Consider the following 19,486-nt stretch of genomic DNA (forward strand, 5'->3'; position numbering starts at 1 on the left):
GCTATTTCAATCTAACCTTCCTAATCCATCACTTGGGCAAAAGCAGAGCACATGTAGCCTATTTTTCATTTACCAGTACCCACATATAAACTAACACTTAGATGCAATGCAAAAGGAAGCCAGCAACAAAGATGGAGGCACAAACACAGAAAGAGAATAAAATACAGGTGTATTTGATACAGAGTATGGAAAGAATTCCAGAAATTGTGCCCTGCACTGAGTAGAGTTTTTGACAGTATAAGAATGTTAGGTGCTGCTTTCTTGAAAGATTTCCCACAAACTTATACACAGTAATATTTACATTTTTAGTTTCTGCTTGTGGCTTTTCAGGTCAAAGCTATCATTATAAGGAAAAAGAGATGAACAGGAAATCAACTTAACAGTGACATCTAAAATGTCTATGATATAAAGAAAAAAATTAAACTACTGATTTCTTCGATTATTCTTTTCCAACCAAAACCGAAACCAAAATGTACAGCTATGAATTTGTGAGGAATAAACATTTTGTTTAATTTTCTACATATGGAGGAAGGAAAGTAATTTAAAAATGCTGAGAAAGACACAATATGCTTCTAATCTAAAACAGTAATTAACCTTTATTTCTTACAACTAAAAATGAGAGAAAAATTTCCCCGTGCTAATAAATTCCTTAAAGAAGTCAAATTTCCAAATAGTTCATTTGTTACAGTAGTAGTAATTGGAGTTTAGAAACAAAGGGAGGAGATTGTCATAATACATCCTTCCTAAGTTATATTATAGCCAAGAAATTAAAAAGACGATTAAATTAAATTTTAAAAAATTAAATAGATCAATCATATCTTGTGCAGCAACAAACTAATTAAGGAACCAGATTCAACATGCAACAACATGTCCATTACAGACAAGCTATTGGTCGCTTATTTTAAGCCTGTAAGCCATGAGGCTTATTATACACATAATCCTTGACTTACAACAGTTCATTTAGTGACCATCCAAAGTTACGTTACTGAAAAAGTGACTTATGACCATTTTTCACACTTGTGACCATTGTAGATCCCCATAGCCACGTGATCAAAATTCAGACAGTTGGCAACTGACTCATATTAATAACAGTTGTAGTGTCCCGGGATCATGTGATCCCCTTTTGTGACCATCTGACAAGCAAAGTCAATGGGGAAACCGGTTTCACTTAACCATGTTACTAATTCAAAAACTGCAGTGATTCACTTAATTGTGGCAAGAAAGGTCAAAAAATGAGCAAAACTCACTTAACAAACGTCTCATTTAGCAACATAACTCTTGGGCTAAATTGTGGTCGCAAATCAAGGACTACCTGTATTTTCAGGAATAAATTCCACTTCCCCTCCCTCCCATTTAAAGTTGCATTTAAAAATACCTTCATACAGAATACATTTAATACTGACATTTAATTACTGATATCTTAACATGCAGCATTTTGGAATCCTTGAAACAAAATAAGGCTACCATAGAAATGGGATGACCGAATTATTCTGCTTAACAGGCAGAGAGTAATTTTAAAAAGAATCTGCATTTAAATGTTCCTGTTCACATTCAATGCAGCAGAAGCCATGATTTGTAACAATTATTAAGTAATAATAGTTTTAGAAACCACAACAATTCAGTTAATACATTAGATTAAGTCAAAATCAGTTTAAAAATCAAAAGGTCAACAATCACAAAAAGGAACATGAAAGGTAGACACCTAGACCAAATAACTAAACAGTGGGATACTAAAATAACATACATGCTTGCACATTAATTGAAACTGTTCCATAAGAATTATGTTCACTGGATTGTAGCTTATGAAATACAATATCCCTGTGATGTCATATATTATTTTTAGGAAAACAACACATTGGATATTATGTTTCTATTTGTTGAGTTCAAACAAATAATACAGTGTAGTAATGCTTTTCTCAAACTAAAAGTTTATCTTTCAAAATGGTGGACAAATCAAATGTCGCACAAAATACAACAGAATTTCCTCCTCTCCTGCCAAATCATCCAAATTTGTTCCATGAGGATATGTTTTGAATTGCAGCCAGGGGTGAGATCTACAGAATGCAATTAACCTATAATTCTTTTTTACAGAATTCTACTTCAGTGTATTTGCTGAAGTGATTTTAAAATTTAAAATGGTGATATCCCTTGTCTTAAAAATCTAAGACAATTATACTATGTGCAATTCTTTGAATATTTAATTTTTTTTACATACCCCAGGTTGTTAAATGATTGGAAAATCCTTTGAGCAATTCAACTGAAGAGTTTATATATCCACTCATAAAAGAGTACCTAGATAAACAGCCTGAAAGCATCATACGTAATAGAATTCTATGACTAGCTAAATAATCTCTACTTGTGCAGCAATGTAGGCTAAAGAAACACAGTTCTCAGGCGAGGCATATTTCAGTAATATGTGATCATCCTTTGGCTAATATGAACTCAGGTTATTTGATATGAGAATACCCTTGAATAACAGCACATACAAAGTTTAGAAAGCTTTTGCAAGCTCTTCTGCTGGATATTAATTTTTTTTATAAAAGCTTGGATTATTAAAGTGCAATTTAAGAAACCCTCAATACCCACCTACTATAAAGCAAGGTTTTTTTAAAAAAAAAGAATGAAGCAAGTCTTTCATTTATGAAATTTCTTGTGAGGGAAGTCAGGGTTGTTCTATTCCTACTAACTTGATTCTGTCTTTATTTTGATATTAGTCTTACAGAATTATAGAATTAGAATGTTCCTTAGAGGCTATCTAATCTAACCCCATGGTTGGAGAATAAGACACTAAGCATCTCTGAGGGATGATTATCCAACTTATTTGAAGACCTCTAAGTGAACTTTCATGTATAGCCTCTTCCACTGGCTTGTATAGTCAAATAATCTGCTTCATCATTATGCTATTATTTTGGCTTGTTTAAATAATGTTTTGTTTTTATTTGTGCTTTTTTGATTTGCTGATTTGTTAGTTCTTGTCAAACTGCGAACTTATTAATAATAATGTAGCTCAATTATTATATGATACAGGTTACTGCTGTACATTTTTACCTCTTCTGTGCATAGAAAAAATAGGTGGAAGATGGCTGTGTTCTCATCTACTGTAGTCTACTATTAACACCAGGTGTGGTTACTACATAATGGAAAGAGCAAGCCACAAATTCTGCACATTCACTATAACAAAAGCTATTGAACTTGCGGCTGCCAGAGAAGTAAAAATTCTTAAGTTTAATAATACTAACAAAGAAATGGGCATTTCAGAGGTTAAAAGAATACTTGAATGACAAAGATCAGGCTTCTTTGCTCTCATCTACTTTATTCTAGTTTTCAGATTATTCATCTGGACTTCTTAGTGAATCCCATTTTAAGCAACATTTCAAAATTGAAAGACAAAACAATCACTAGAAATTCTGTTCACAATTAATAGTACTATACTACTTGCAAGGTCTTTAAAAATGGCTGACGAGCCAGTTTTTACTCCTGGCAGCATAACAGCAGAAAAACAGGAAATGGCTCAGACTATAACTATTAAACCTAAAACACATGGATTGGAAAGCATGTGATTCAGACATAAAAAGAAATTACTTTTATAAGTGGTGATTATTAAAAAGAATATAGACAACTGATCTATGAATTATTTACAGTAAATGCTGCTAAATCAATAATTAGAATATTTTCAAACAGTCTCCTCTAGATTTGTTTCAGTCTTGTCTTTAAACACCTGCTCTAGAATCTACAGTGGGGGACATTTGGAACAAGGTAGTTTCAGGTAAAAAGTGAGCAAGTTAGTGAAAGAACAATCTACCTCACCTTTGCAAATCCACTCAAACTAGCCACAGAAAAATAACTTTCTCATCTAGGACAGAAGGTTATTGGTACTATTTCAGCTTTGTCAACCCAAGCAACCTCTGTGGCATGTATGAGAGACTCACATATTTTATGATCAAAAGGAAAATAAATGAGATACGTACTGTAATTCCAATAATTTCTTACGATGGTCACACTGGAAGCAACACAATTAAAATAAATCCCTGCCACTGGAGAAATGGTGGCTGTTGAGGCAGTGAATGATAGTGTGGGTTCTATAAAGAAATGCTGATAGCATTGCTGCAAATACAAGGCAGAAACCTTTATATTTAAACTTCCCTGGTCAAACTGTATGTTTTGATGAATTCCCGAGCAGCAGAGGTTGACACAAATTCTTCAGAGGTGATAGCTGACCTGAACCAGCTCTTCAGAGCTTTCAGTATTTTCAAAACAGAATATGCATCCCCACTACATATATGGCTCAAGAGAAAGCCAGAAGTTTAGGCAGCCTCAAGCAGGTAGCAAGCTTCTAGCAAACAGATGTGCTGGGGAGGTTACAAAAAGATCTTGTATAGCTTTTCCAAGAAGAATCCCAGCAAAGGCCATCCATAAGCTTGCTTAACCGATGGCATCAAAATCACGGTGTAGATCTACTAAATGAAGTGTGAAATAAAGCCTAAACATGGGGATTTGAAGAACATACAAGGTGCTTGAAATTTATCATAGCTTTCAGGATGTGGGAGTGGCCCTCTAATGCTTTGGTAGCCTAGACTCCTTATTAAGAAAACAACAGGTACAGAGATAGAATAGAAGCAACAGCCCTTCCTGTAGACAGAAGCCAGTTGTAGGGCCTCCTAAGGATGTATTAAGGCAAGTTCCAACAGTGAAACTAGGCAGCAGATCCCAACCAGATCTATTAACACAAGAGAAAAATGAGAAAGAAGAATAATCTAATAGAGAGAATCATCATCCATTTCAAAGGACTCAGATCAAGTATATTTATTTATATATCAAATTAAAAGACTTAGTGACCACTTTGCTTAACAACCAAGTTGTGGTTGCTAAACAATTACCTGTATTAGTGTTACAGTTCAATCTCAGTCTGAGCAGAAAATGCAACAGAAATCTTAGCCTGATGCCCTGGAAATTGTGAGGAATTGGTGAGTGGAATAGAATCATACAGAATTTCAGCAAAATAGATAATGTTGTTAAGAGAAAAGCCACCCAGCTCCATGGAAGTCCTATTTATTACTGTTAATAGAGCTGCACTCCTCTCAAAGAGAACTTTGATCTGGGGGTTTTTTCAGACTTACAGATCTTGCTAGAATAGTAAGTTGAAGCCATGCCCAGAAGATGCTCTGGCAGCTTCAGTTGCTCAGCCAAAACTGTCCTGGAGCAGAAGATGACGAAGACAGTGACTCAGTCCCTTGTCATGAAGAAGACAGTCTCATGCTCTCGGGTCAGCTAATTTAATGCAATTCATTCAATATGGGGCTGCCCTTGAAGATAACCCAGAAATTGCAAATGGCACAAAATGCAGCTGCTCACCTGACTTGCATTAATCAATTCAGTAGATTAATCCCTGCTTTGGAGAGGGTTTATTAGCAATAGCGCCAGTGGTGGGATTCAAAAAGTTTTACCACCGGTTCGATGGGCATAGCTTGGTCGGCGCGCTTTGCACGCGTGCACACACTTTGCGTGTGCGCGTGTGCCAAACGCACACTTTGCGCAGCTGCAGAGGCGTTTGTACAGGCACAGAGGCATTCCAACTCACCTCCTGCAAGCCTGCACTCTCCTGGTCACTTCTGCTGTGCCAAAGCAGAGGATAAAGGTGAGTATGGGAGCCCGGGTGGGCCCAACGAAACAGTGGTGGAGAGAACCGTTTCGTTCTCTACTGCTCATCACCGCTACCAGCTCGGCAGAACTGATAGAATACCACCACTGAATAGCATTTAAGATTTATATACCGCTTCATAGTGTTTTACAGTCCTCTCTAAGTAGATTTAGGCTGCAACACTGCATTCTAACCACTACACCACCAGGTCCTATTCAAAGTGTTGCTGGCTACCGATACAGTTGACATTACATGGGTTCTTGTTGCCTTTTTGAAAGATGTCATATCAGCGGAATCTGCCTAACTGACATGGTCTAAGTCAGAAGGGGGATTGTGAGTACTTTATCCAAAACATGAAGGAAATAAGAACCTAGAAGGCAGCTTGCTCGTTATCTCTACTTCCCACACAGGCTGCCCATTAAAGTCAAGGTATCTGTTAACTTCATTTAGATGTGACAAGAACAGTTCTTCTTTGTGTGGCTTTTAGAATAGTTGACAGGAAGATATTTTGGATAGTACTCTATTTTATATGGAATTGTTTATTACATTTTCTACACCAGGGATGTCAAACTCGAGGCTTGTGGGCCAGATGCATCATGTGCTGGCCACGCCCACACCCAATTTAGCAAAAGGGGAAAAGTCTCGATACATCACATGATGCTGCCCTGATGATGCAATTTTGACAACTGGGTTCTACACGGACAGAATTGACAGGCTCTAGATGCCATTCCTTAAGCAGAATCATCTAATGGGCCTAGGAACACTGCCTTCTCTGTTAAAGCACCTGCCCTTCAGAACACCATTCCCTCTGAGATACATCTGGCCTCTATTTGGCCAAGTCCAAAAGTGTTCTGAAAATCTGGTTTTCTCTATAAGAGAATTCCAATTTAGAATGATCAAAAAGTTATATACTCATGTTTAACTGCCAAATCCCACTGCAGTGGTAAATATGGACGTGTTTCTGTATCTCACAACTGGGAACCTAATATCTATTCAAATTTATTTTCACATATATTTTTCAAACATACATCCACACACATATAGACTATTTTAGTTAATAACACAAACATGAAAAACACAGATTTTATTGTCAATAGGTTACAGATTAGATCTTCTAGAACTATTTAATGTTACATCACCAAAGCCAATTTGCCATAACTTTGCCACTTTTCCTTGATGCACAGCATACTTTATGGACATTCTCCGTGAACTAATCAGAACTAATGGTTGTGTTATACATATATTCCTAATAGCACCTTCCAGATATATGGGATCTAGAATTCACAAATATACACAGACATTTCTGAAAATCTTGGGACAGTATGAGGTAGTCAATTGATCAAAACAGAATATTCTGATTGCAACATTTCAGGTGCTCAAGCAAAAAAAATTGATAAAGGTAAACTGATATACTGTATATGTTCTTAAAAAGTAAAACCGCATAACACAACTGCTCATCCCACAGCAACAGCAACGTAGTATAAAAATATGCAGTATTTTAGCAATCTCCATACTCTTAAGCCAACTGTCAACTTTTAAATTTTATTATATCATTGGGGATAACTACAAATTGACAATCCAAAAACTAAATAATTAGTGAAACAATTAGTATCTTTGAATGGGAGAAAATAGCAATAGATTAAAAATGTGGTTGCTTGATAACCGCACAAATATCCACATATTTCTCTTTCCATCATGCTTGACCAGCAGAAGAAAGAAGAAATGCTATACTGATGCTATTGTCAAAGTAGCAATAGCAGCATTATCATACTCAATGACGTCCTTAATACTATTACATCTATATGGAGGGAAGTAAGCAGTAGGGGTACCACAAGGATTTGTCTTAAGGCCAATACTCTTCAGCACCTTCATAAATGATTTAGATGAGGAAATAGAAGGGGAACTCATCAAATTTGCAGGTGACACTAAGCTGGCAGGAATGGTCAACACCCCAGAAGACAGGCTCAGGATCCAAAAAGAACTTGACAGACTTAAACAATGGGCTCTATCCAACAAAATGAAATTTAATGTGGAGAAAAGCAATGTTTACACCTCGGCAGGAAAAACCAAAGTTTAGATTAGGTGAAACTTGGCTCAAAATCAGTAACTGTGAGAGGGAGCCCTAGTAGACAATCTCATAAGCATGACGCAGCAGTATGCAACAGCAACCAAAAAAGCTAATACAATCCTTGGTTGTATAAATAGAGGCATAGAATCAAAATCACATGAAGTATTAGTACCCTCCCTTTATAAATCCTTAGTAAGAGCACACCTGGAATACTGCATCGAGTTTTGGTCACCACATTACAAAAAAAGACGTTGAGACTTTGGAAAAAGTGCAAAGAAGGGCAACTAAGATTATTAAAGGCCTGAAGATAAAAAAATATGGAGATAATAGGAATTGGGTATGGCTAGTCTAGAGAAAAGAAGGACTAGGGGCAGGGGTAGGATACGACAGGGTTAACTACCAGTTCAGGATTTACGAGCTTTCCTGCAGGCTGCGAGCTGCGCGCCTGTAAATCATCATCAGCTGCCTGCAGAGAAGCAGCCTTTGAAACAACCCTCTTTTCCTGCTTTTCTAACTGCAGCTGTGCCTCCTTCGGCAGCTGAAGTTGAAAAATCAGAAAATAAAGATTAGGTAAGAGCCCGGCAGAACCAGTTCTATATCTGCTGCTCTTCATAGCTACCGGTTCTACAGAGGTGGACAGAACCGGTAGAAACCCACCCCTGACTAGCGGTGACATGATAGCAGTATTCCAGTATTTGAGGGGCTGCCTGAAGAAGAGGGGGTCAACTTATTTTCCAAAGCATCAAAAGACAAGACAAGAAACAATGGATGGAAACTAATCAAGGAGGGAAACAACTTGGAATTAAGGAGAAACTTCCTAACTGTGAGAACAATTAACCAGTGGAACAGCTTGATTTCAGAAGTTATAGGTGCTTCATCACTGGAGGTTTTTAAGAAAAGACTGGACAGCCACCTGTTTGAAATTGTATAGGATCTCCTGCTTGAGCAGGGGGTTGGACCAGACCTCCAAATTCCCTTCCAGCTCTATTCTGATTGACTTATACAACTCTTGCAAATCCTATACAGCAGTTCTTGAATTGGGACTAGTTGTTTAACAATTGTTAAATGTTACAATAGCCACTGAAACAGATTGTGTAAAATGTCGCTCCATCAACCTGCCATGACATGACATTTTGGGCACTTGGCAACTAGCTCACATCTGCAACCAATTCTCAACCACCTTGCAATCATTTGATCGCCATTTGCAATCTTCTCTGTCGGCTTTCACAGAAAGTCAATGGAAAAGCCAGCATGAAAGGTTGCAAGTAGCGGGGACCTGAAATCTTTCTACAAGCTACAAAAATGGAGTTGAAATCTTGCATGGACGAGAAATTCTTTGGTGGGCTGCAGGATCAAAGCTGAAGTTCTGAAGATTTCAGCTTGTTCTTGTAGCCTCAAGAAGGATTGCCCCTCTGTGCAGAGTTGCAGGAACATTTCAGGATGAAATCCTCTGGCAGACAGCAGTTTCCAGCCATCTACTTCACTATCCAGGAGTCCTGGAATTGTGGTTGTTGAGCGAAGCAATGATGCTTAATGACTGCTTTGCTCAATGACTAAGATGCTAGTCCCAATTATGTTGTTAAACAAGAACTACAATAACCAGACTTGTTAAGATGTTGGTAGGACTGAATAGAGAAAACAGTAGGTTATGTCTTGACAGGTCTACTTCTTGGCTATAAATATGCTAAAACTGTTTCAGTGACCAAGCATGGTTCTTGCGGGATATAAAGGAAAGCGTGAGTACAGGACTTAAGAATTAGAAGGATGCTTGCTCAAAGCACCAGAGTTGCTTCTTGATCATTTAGCCTGTGAGTTGGAAATCTCCATTATGGTTCTACAGAGAGATTAGGAGAATAACAAGGTGGTTGGTAAAATTTTAGCAATTTATCTTTTATTCTCTAAATTGTGTTAAAACCTAACATTTATTCTATAATTAGAATTAGTATATTATTAGAGACTTGAAAAATTAAAAATAACAGAAGAAACAACTTTCACGGAGAATTTAAATACGAATTTGTCACATTTTAGAAAAATTACTATGTTAAATATAATTTGTTTACTCAACATATAGGTATCACAGGTATCAAACTTGCTGCATCACATAGCCATCACATGATGTATCACAACGTTTTTCCCCTTCATAGAACTGGGATGGGTGTGGCCTGTGCATGACAGCCCACGGGCCACCAGTTTGACACCCCTGACATTTCAAAACAGAAAATACCAGATGCCTAAATTCATGAAAATGAAATGTAATTAATATAATTAAATCAAGACATTACCTTAATGAATGAAATAAGCCTCCATGTGCCAGCCAGCAATAGAATCTCAAAGATCATGCTCAAATTTGTAGTGCAGCCATGTAATAAATTAGTTATGTCGTATCAAGTTAATGTGAAAACAAACCTTGGATCTGAAAAGAAGACAAAGAAGTAAAATAGAAGTTCCCCTCTATTATTATGCAAAAATGTTTGGATTGCTTTAAGACAAGGCTGTCAAAACTCACGACCCATGAGCCGGATGCTGGCCACGCCCATGCCCAGTTTAGTGAAGGGGGGAAAGTTGTCATATATCACATGACACTGCCCTGACACCGCGAGTTTGACACTCCTGCTTTAAGACATAAAAAACTGTCAAGTTACTGGATCTGTCAAGAGTCTGATTTTTTAATTCTGTACCTTATTAATTTTCCAAGCACAGACTACAAGTTGCACAAAAAGTGAAAATATCTACTCAAATGAAGAAAAAAATCCAAGCAATACTGAAGCAAGATCTTTATTAGTCCAGTTCAAGATTACTGGATAGCATTCAAGCATTCAAGTTTTGAATAATTCTCTATCAGACAATATAGTAAAAACAAGGAGACAAGTGCACACTGGAAATATGGAAAAGTTATGACTGGTATTCAAATAAACACTAAGTAAAACTTTTCTTCTTTTTTCTTGGCATTTAATAAAAATACCGATTGTGCTCACAATATTTTGGAGAATGGAAGTTTGAAAATGAGGCTTAAAAATAATCCTAACTTTTTGCAAAGTTGGCCATATTCCTCCGATCAAGCAAATACCTGTCAACAGCCATGGAAAGCTAAACAATTCAGAGAAAGAAGGCCATGAACAGATGTGGACAATACAATCACATGTCACATCAGAAAAAGATAAGAAAATATGCTGTATCTTTCTACACTTCCTCTCACATTTGCCAATCACCTGATTAGACTGCAAAATGAAGGAAGAGAGAAAAACTATTCCATCATCTCAAGTATTGCAAACACCCAGCTTTGGTTCTCCATCAGCTATTACCTATGGACAGTAATTCTAACAAGCTACCTAGTGTTTCCATATGTGGACAGAATAAACACTGGTGTCTGAGTTTCGTTTTTCCCATCCTTCTTTCCCATTCATTTAACTTTGTCATGTCTTTTAGATAAGCATTACAGCAGGGTCAGTCATGTTGCAGTTAGCCATAACCACTAATTTAAAGGAAAAGTCTTTAAATTAATAAATGTACAAGCAGACTTATTGTGAAAGTAGAATACATATTTAAAATAAAATGCGTGACTCCAAAAAGAGATAACATGTACTCAGATAACTGTTTCCAATTCAAAAACCACAATTTCAATATTTTAATTTCTTTTCATAAGTGTTTTGTATTTATATTGTAGTTCTTGATAATGTAGTTTCAAAGACAAAGCACAGAAACATCCACCTCAAGAATTTCTTGCTTACATTTCCTTCCAGACTATATAGGGAATTCTGACCACAATGACTTAAGTACAAATCCCAAATATTTAAGGCAGTGTTTCTCCACCTTTCTTAAATCTCACTACCAATATCACTGTCTAAGAACAAAAAAACAATTTTCCAAGAATGTTAACATTCTGTTCTTATAACTTTCAAGGGCATTTGTGTCAACAACTTACCCCTTTTTTAACATAGTTTTTTTAAAGTCCATCTAACTATGCATGCCACTATCAACAGAGATTCTGAGATGTAGAATTGATGCAATGAATATGGTAATTCTGATTTAATTACTTTAATTATTTAATTAATTATTGCCATATTAGGACAAGTGTAAATAACTAGTTTGTAGTTTGAGACAGAAATTATGTATGATAAAATGTTTACTCCTGGGTTCTCTTAAACTATATAAGCACATTAATTCCACAGGGAACTGGAATGAAGAAATGAGGTGTACTTGGCTTCAGTTCTAGTATAGCAATCTTGCAACAATCACTACTGCAAGGTAGACAAACCAACCACAAGTTTCCCAATCAACTATTCATATTAGTTAATTGGTTTGAGCCAGGCTTTCCACTTCTATTTTTCAACAATGCTTTATGTCGGTTTTAAAAAGAACTACAGAAACGAAACTATTTAACATTAACTGTCACTCCTACATTATTAGTCCTGAACCACCACCTGACTTTTTTACTCACTTTTTTTACTGTCTTCAGTGACTATCAAGATGACCTGTGTTGAGGAATTGACGTAATATAGCAAAACTTACATTTTAAGGTGGTAAGGCTGATTGGCCAACAATAGGTTATATGTTCTACTACACAATACTATTTACGTGGATATTCTCACTCATACACATAACCCTTGCTTCTCCAGCAGCAGTATTCTAACCAGATCACTGAAGGTACTTCCTTAAACTTAGGTTTCTAACACAGAAGCTAGCAATAATTCCATTAAGCAGAACGGGAAAGGAAAATTCCACCTTATTTTATGCTGACATCATGTGTACTTCAGAAACAGCTTTTTTATTTGACCTAAGCTTTAAAAAAACATTTACTTTAGGTGTAATAGTAGCATCAAATTTCCCACATTGCATCCACTTATATCTCTCTTTTGCCTTTTCAACCTGTGCTAGCCTGCTAGCCTGTCTCTAGTAAGGCAATTTGAAACCACTGTTATCGCCTAAACCTGTTAAAAAAATATTCAAATAGCATGGTAAAATGTCAACTATTTCAAAGGCTGGTCTAATCTGTCGTTTGAATACCAAATATTTCCAATTAAATATTTGGTGTTCCTTTACTAGCAGATAAAGCATTACTGTACAATTGCAGGAAAATATTGTTATTTAAGCATGCCCCTTAGAGGTTAGTTTTCCAAAGGAATTACAACGACTGTTATACATCGGTTTTTTTAAAAATTGAGGAAGTACAAGAATTCCTTTCGAGTAATTGTATTTTTAGGGGGAGGAGAAGCCGTAGTCCTTTGGCCTTTCTATACATAAATGATTATTGTATCTCGTCCCCTCCCCAATTAATAATTGTGGCTGAATGTGGAAAACATTTCCCCGTCAGTTGAAAATGAACTTTTGTTTGAAGTGGTGTAGGGTTTCCCGCCTAAGCAGGGGGTTGGACTAGAAGACCTCCAAAGTCCCTTCCAACTCTTGTTATTCTATTCTATTTGACGTCCTTCTTTGGCCTGGGTTACCTTTCTCTTTCGTAGGAAGCGCGGCTTTCTTCCCCAGTTACTTAGAGGCTTTGGTTTAAGGTGGCGCTGCTTTACGCCGCCCTCCTCCTCCTCCTCCTCCTGCAAGCGAGAGGTGCCTCAGAGACTCGGCCGGGAAAGAGGGCAGTCGATTGCTGAGAAGTTCTTTCCCGGAAAACTTATCGGGGTGCTCCTGCGATCCTCAGGGACTACTCGCTTTCCCCGAAGAGCCCCCTCGCATGCTCTGGGGGAGAAGGGCCAAGGGCACAGCCTGAGGAACGAACCTCTTCGGGACGGTCTGGGGGTGGGGATCTGCCCGGAGGCTTCGGCGAACAAGGCGGGCCCCACGGTTCGCGGCTGGTTCCCCCTCTGGCCGCCCAGCGGGCAGCTCAGGGGAGACAATGGCCACGATGACTTCACTCCCCAGCAATGTGAGGAGCCGCCGCCGCCGCCACCACCACCGCCTAAGCTCTCTCCGCGCCCGGGAGTCGAGCCAAGCGGAGCCCCGAAAGCGAAACGTGCCTCCTTCCCAGCCGCCGCCGCCGCCCGTTGGCTCGAGCAAGCCCTCCCGCCTTCCCCGCCTGCCAGGCGGCTTCCGCGGGACTCCTCACCCCCCCGCCCCATACCCCCAGCCACCGCCAGCCCCGGACACGGGCGGCTGGAGCCCCCGAAGCCGTCGGCACAATCCCTCCCGCTGCCCTTCCCGGTACCTTGAACTCGGCGGAGGCAAACCCCAAGCGGCTGGGCCCTTCTCGGCCGACCCGCGCCGCGCAGGAAGCGCCTTTGAGGGGAGAAGAAAGCGAGCGTGTGAGGAAAGGGGGGGAGAGCTGCGGGGAAGGGGGAGGAGAGGAGGGGGAAGGAGAGGCTGCCAGGCCCCAGGCAAGGAAGGGCTGGGCTTGGCCCGCAGAGAGGGAGATTTCCGCCTCGCTCCCCCGCTGAGCTCACAGACGAGGCGGGGCCGCCTGGGGGTTGAACCCGGTGTCTGTCCGGCGGCGGCGAGGAAGGAGGAGGAGGAGGCCTGGTGCGCAGGGGAGGCAGCGAGGGCGGCATTTTCTCTTAAAGTTTGTCTTCTCCCTGCTCGTCCAGGGGGGAGGACTTCGGGATCCAGGCAGCCCGGCTTTGCTCCTCCGAAGGAAGGAGACTCGGGGAGAGCGACCTGCTCGTAGAACACGGCCGGGTTGCATTTCCCTTCTCGCTGCCCAACCGTCTGTGGGTCCCGCTGGGCCCTCCTTGGGAAGATCAGAGAAGGAAGTGCCTTCCAGAGGCCGCGGCTGGTCTTGTCTTCGCTCCCATAAATATACCTAGGAGGTTTTGTGCCTTTAATCTTTGGCCCAGGAAAGGAAGAGGGGCCGCAAAGGACCAGCTGGCCCCGAAGCGGAGGCCTTGGGGGCGTTCTCGCTAGTTAAGCTGTGGTAACATTTGCTCCAGGGTGGAAAAACCGCCTGGCAGCGTGAAATTTGCTGGTCCCTTTGCCCTCCCTTTCTGGTTTCTTTGGATCCCGGTAAGGGCTGGTATCCTGATAGTCTTCCAAGATAAGGAATGACAAAGCTTGATAGATTTTAGAGAACCTTTATGGATGGCATCTGTGGAAAATACTACTTTAATCCAGTGTTTCTTAACCGTAGTAACTTTAAGATAGGCGGACTTCAACTCCCAGAATTCAGCTGCTACTGCTGTAATTCATGGGTTGGGACGAGAGGAAGGCAAGATCATGGGGAAATGACAGAAAAAAGTTTGACAGGCCAGTTTCTGGTAAAATGCAAGTAGAGATTCAGCCTAATACACCTGTCTGCTTGTCCTACGTTGGAATTCGTCTTTTTAAAATATATGTGTACACTTTATACCCTCACAACTTTGGCCTTAATCTGTATTACATTAATATATTTATAGTGTGATCCTGTATAATTGTATTCACAAATAAACAAATCCTGTAGTGTCTTTACAATTGCAGATTAACATAGTGATTAGATATCCTAAATACCAAGGACCATCTTGTCTCTTAGTAAAAACTTAAAATTTGGAATAATTCTGTTTCTTACCTTTCAAGTCAGCTTGGATGAATTATTTTATTTATCACTTGTTCTCACCCACCTGGATGAAAACAAGAAAAAAAAATGAGCAAATTATAATCCATAAACCACCTCTTAACACTTGAAATAGCTGTATTTTATTTAGTTATACTGACACTAGTAATTTATCAATTTTGGAACTTTCAAAACAATACTTTCTCACATTGATCTAAAATTGTGCTGCTTTTCTCATAAAAAATATAAATTTAGGTTCTGCCTTTCCCTATCCTGAACATTTTCTCAGGAACTAAAAAAAAACCAGGTTATAAATTTATAAAGTGTGAATACTATTCAAATCTAAATTCCCAGTACTGGGAACTGAAAATTTGAAAACACATTTGGATCCTCTGATTTATGAATAATCAACTATACAAAGGACCTAATAAAGATGAGCATCTGCTTATCTGGAAATAAAGTCTCAGTAGGATTTGTACTGACTTTGTAGACCAATTTATAGACCAACCTATCAAATTCTGTACTGGCAGGGCAGCATCAAATTTCTTCATATAAATTAATCAAAATAACATAAGCTTCTTATCTGATATCCAGCAGAACTCTAGTACTGCCTCAGCTATCAGTTGCATAACAAATAGGGTTTGCAGAATTCTCTGCCAAAGTTTCTGTTTTTATTCCTACTGAAAAGGATGGAGTTAAAGATTCCTTTGTTCATTTTTCATTGCCTTGGCCCTTCAACCATACCTGAGGTGGCCATATGTTTGCTTTACTAAAGGCACACCTCTGCTTAAGAGTCTTTAGAGAACAGTTCTTTGACAGCATTTTCTATTTTGAGTCCTGTCTGAATCTATTTAAAAGTATAGACAGCAGACTAAGGAAGCACCAAGATCATCTAGTGACAGTCTCCCTCCACAATGGTGAGATGTATTAAATGTAAGTTATATTTATTTCTCCATTTACATCTATACACAATAAACATTTGCAAATTATGTGGAAATGGTGTCTTCTCTTTGGTAACCGATTTCCTCTTCTTTGGCAAAGCAATTTCTGTCTTGGCTCTAGTTCAATTAAAATGGTGGTTCAGCTCAAAGTTAATTGTGAATGAGTCATCTGGATAATCCCCCAAAATTTAGTTGTCAGTGTTTTTATGGAATAAGATGATAAAGGTAATTAGATATTTCTTTCACTAGAACAGCAAAGACAGTTTAGGAAATTCTAAAGATGGCTAACTATCTTGTGTAGCCAGCTTAGAATTAATATATAAAACTCAAAGGCTGTATTTTCGTTCTTACTATACTAGCTTATTTCAAAGTATTTAAAAATAAAGGAAACTTTTCGTCCATTGTGCCTTGCCCCTCCTACTGCTGTTTTGATAGATTTTGAGAAATGTTGATGTTAGTTAAATATGTAGCTTCCTTGTAAAACACAACATTACTAGAGATAGCAAGAATTCAAAGTAGCATAGACTATTTTATGGGCTCAGTGTCTCTGAAATATAGAAGGATTGATTATTGATACACTTCAATGAGGCAATACATGCACCAAATTCCTTGTGTGTCCAAGCACACTTGGCCAGTAAAGAATTCTATTCTAGTATTCTATTTCTTACTCTGGGCAACTCCGTCTAGTTGCATTAATCCAAATAACCATCAGAGGTCAGAAACAAATATAGAAAACTCTTTCTTTGCTGCCATCTAACAGTCAGTTGAATTACTTGCAACACTATCCAACCTATCTATTTTTAAATTTTTGATTGCATGTCATATGTTATACATTACTTTTTATTTTCTAAATTTTATTCCATAAGTAAGCAAAACATATTTCAGAATTGTTCTGAAGGTTTGTTCCTTTAGGATTTTACGTGGGCCACAGAATCGGATTTAATAACAAACAAATATTTTTAAAAAATCAGATTTCTCAATAAAGGCTATTGAGAGCTATTTTCCTTAATAAATAAAAAATCATATAGATGGAAAAACAAAAAATATAGACTAATGTATTATGGTTGGATTTTAATTTTCACTTCACTGCAAGTATCTTAAAAGCAATTGTTAAGCATAGAAATTAACTGATTCCATGAATATGTACTGTTTTAGAGCTGGTGGTTTACATGGAGGAGGAAATAGCAAGATAAGAGACTTTTGAGTAAATACTGTAAAAATCATCCAGAATGCATGATCACATTTTGAAATAGAAATCAGCAGTTAGTCAAATTTGTATTTCTAAAGAATGAAAGAAGGTTTAAAAGAAATCCCAAATAACATCATCAAAGCAATAGTTTAACAACAGGATATTACAAGCCAGACAATATTTTAGAAACTCAAGAACAATATAAATTCATTAAAAAATATTCTAAAGAGAAAAAAGAAAGTAAAATCCTAAGTTGCATTGCGGAAAAGCTGTAAGGGAACAAATAAAACAGCAAAATAAGTAAACATTCACTCATGTTTGTAATCATGTTTTACGAAAATACTTATAGACCCTCACAGATTTGTTTGCAATACCAAGCATCCATTATATAACTTACTTAATGGGACTGCATGGTGGCAGTGCAATTCTACCATATGTCTACTCAAAAGTAACAGTTATTAAGTCCAAGAGAGTTTATTCTAAAAACCATTGTAATCTCATGATTTTCCAAATGTTTTTTTAACTAGTAAATATATTATGAGCTATATAGAAAGAAATTACCATGGTTGGCAAATATTTATGTACCATCAAACCACAAATATTAGAAAAGATTAAGAACAAAGTGGCATTGTTTAGATCCACTGTTTTAGATCATAGAAGACTGCCATAGTAATCAAATGATTTAATGAAAAATGTGATAGGTTTATTGCACAATTGAAATAATTTGTTGGATTCATAATATTTCAGACTATTTTTGCAAATTAGTTAAACGGAAAAAAAGTTGAGTGCTAAACGAGAAAAGATGAATACATAAAAAATTGAACAATATTGCAGTTCTGATGTTGTATTATAATAGGGTTGTAATATTAACAGGAATTTATATCACAATCATGTTTCCATGTGCAGCAAGATTTTATCCACACATCGATCACTTCTTGACTTTAGGCTATCGCAAAGATTAAGACATAGCTGGAATAACATTTTATGGGTTATTTTTCAATAACCAAATAAGTAAGATTTGCTGAACTAGGCTATTGTCCATTTCACCAGAATTTTTTAAAATATTAAAATAAAAAAAGTGGAGATTGTGAGCCAGAGCGCTACTACAAAATTAGTGGGACTTTAAAGCAATTAATTTCATTCTAGAGAACCAGGGAACCCCTGGCAGCAGTGAGCAAGACCTTTTCTTGTGACTCAACTAAAATATGACTCAATATATCATAAAAACAGGTAATACCTTAAAAGGAAAATACCTTGTTTCAGTTGCCACAGTATAAACCCCTGATTCCTCCACAGCAGCTAAATAAGAGTAAGGATAAGGCACTATGGTAGTGGTGTTTTTTTACCATGAGACAATACATACCTTAAATTGGAGTAATTTGACAGGAAATATTGTTAGCAGGAATCTAGAAAAAAGGAAGATATGCTGGTATAGGTAATCTTCCTGGCATTCACCTTTCTGTAGCAATATAATAAGAGGAAATTATACATGAAAAAGCCAAAGGTAAGACATTTAATTAAAAATAGGTAGGGCACAGGAAATCTTCCAACTTATAATTAACTTATGAATACATTGCACTGGCCATTGTATAAATTAATCAAATATTAATAGAAATACAGGATATAAAGGAGAAACCTATCCACTCCTGCTTTGGGTAAAAGCCAAAAATTAAAACACTTATTCAAATATCTGTAGGTCACTAGGAGTTGAAAATGAATTGATGGCACATAATATTGGTTCAAAACTAAAAGATTGTAAAACTATCATACCACATCTTGTTTAAGAACAAACTTCTCAGACACATGTGGGCAATCCATAATCACACACAAATATGTACCTATGATGATCTGATTAAAAAATTAATTTTAAGGCCCACTGCTATTGCCTCAAAACATTGCATCAGTTAATTAAGACCTACTCATTTATTTCACCTCAATCAAATCTTGTGCTTTGTTTAAAAAAACATGCATCATTTCTGCCATTCAAACGAATAAGTTTATATTGCAGTTTGTAGTAAACAAAAATTTAAATAAATCCATAGAATGTGAGGTGAAGTGATCCATTGTCCTGAAGTGCATCCTTTTGAATATCCTTTGCCCTAGATATCAAACAACTAAAATAAGTGGCTTATTGTCTAGATTCATTCAACTGCCTTACTGGTCATTAAAACGTGAAGCCCTGAGG

General features: G+C 37.7%; 1 protein-coding gene across 2 annotated transcripts in view; it reads right to left on the reverse strand.

Annotated features, from left to right (window-relative positions):
- RNF19A (ring finger protein 19A, RBR E3 ubiquitin protein ligase) overlaps positions 1-14,358 on the reverse strand; it is a 32,157-nt gene extending 17,799 nt beyond the window's left edge. Inside the window, exons 1-2 of one of the 2 annotated variants that reach the window (XM_026690356.2) lie at positions 13,858-14,134; positions 9,989-10,119 (exon numbers count right to left, since the gene is read on the reverse strand). The gene's annotated coding sequence lies outside the window, so the exon portion shown is untranslated. Of the gene's footprint in view, positions 1-9,988; positions 10,120-13,857 lie in introns of both variants that reach the window. The other variant, XM_026690370.2, reaches the window with a different exon arrangement.
- Between the last annotated feature and the right edge of the window lie 5,128 nt (positions 14,359-19,486).

This window comes from Notechis scutatus, chromosome 3 (genome assembly GCF_049901735.1).
Source record: "Notechis scutatus isolate UNSWTSFEM ecotype Mainland chromosome 3, rNotScu1.2, whole genome shotgun sequence".
Lineage (NCBI taxonomy): Eukaryota > Metazoa > Chordata > Lepidosauria > Squamata > Elapidae > Notechis > Notechis scutatus.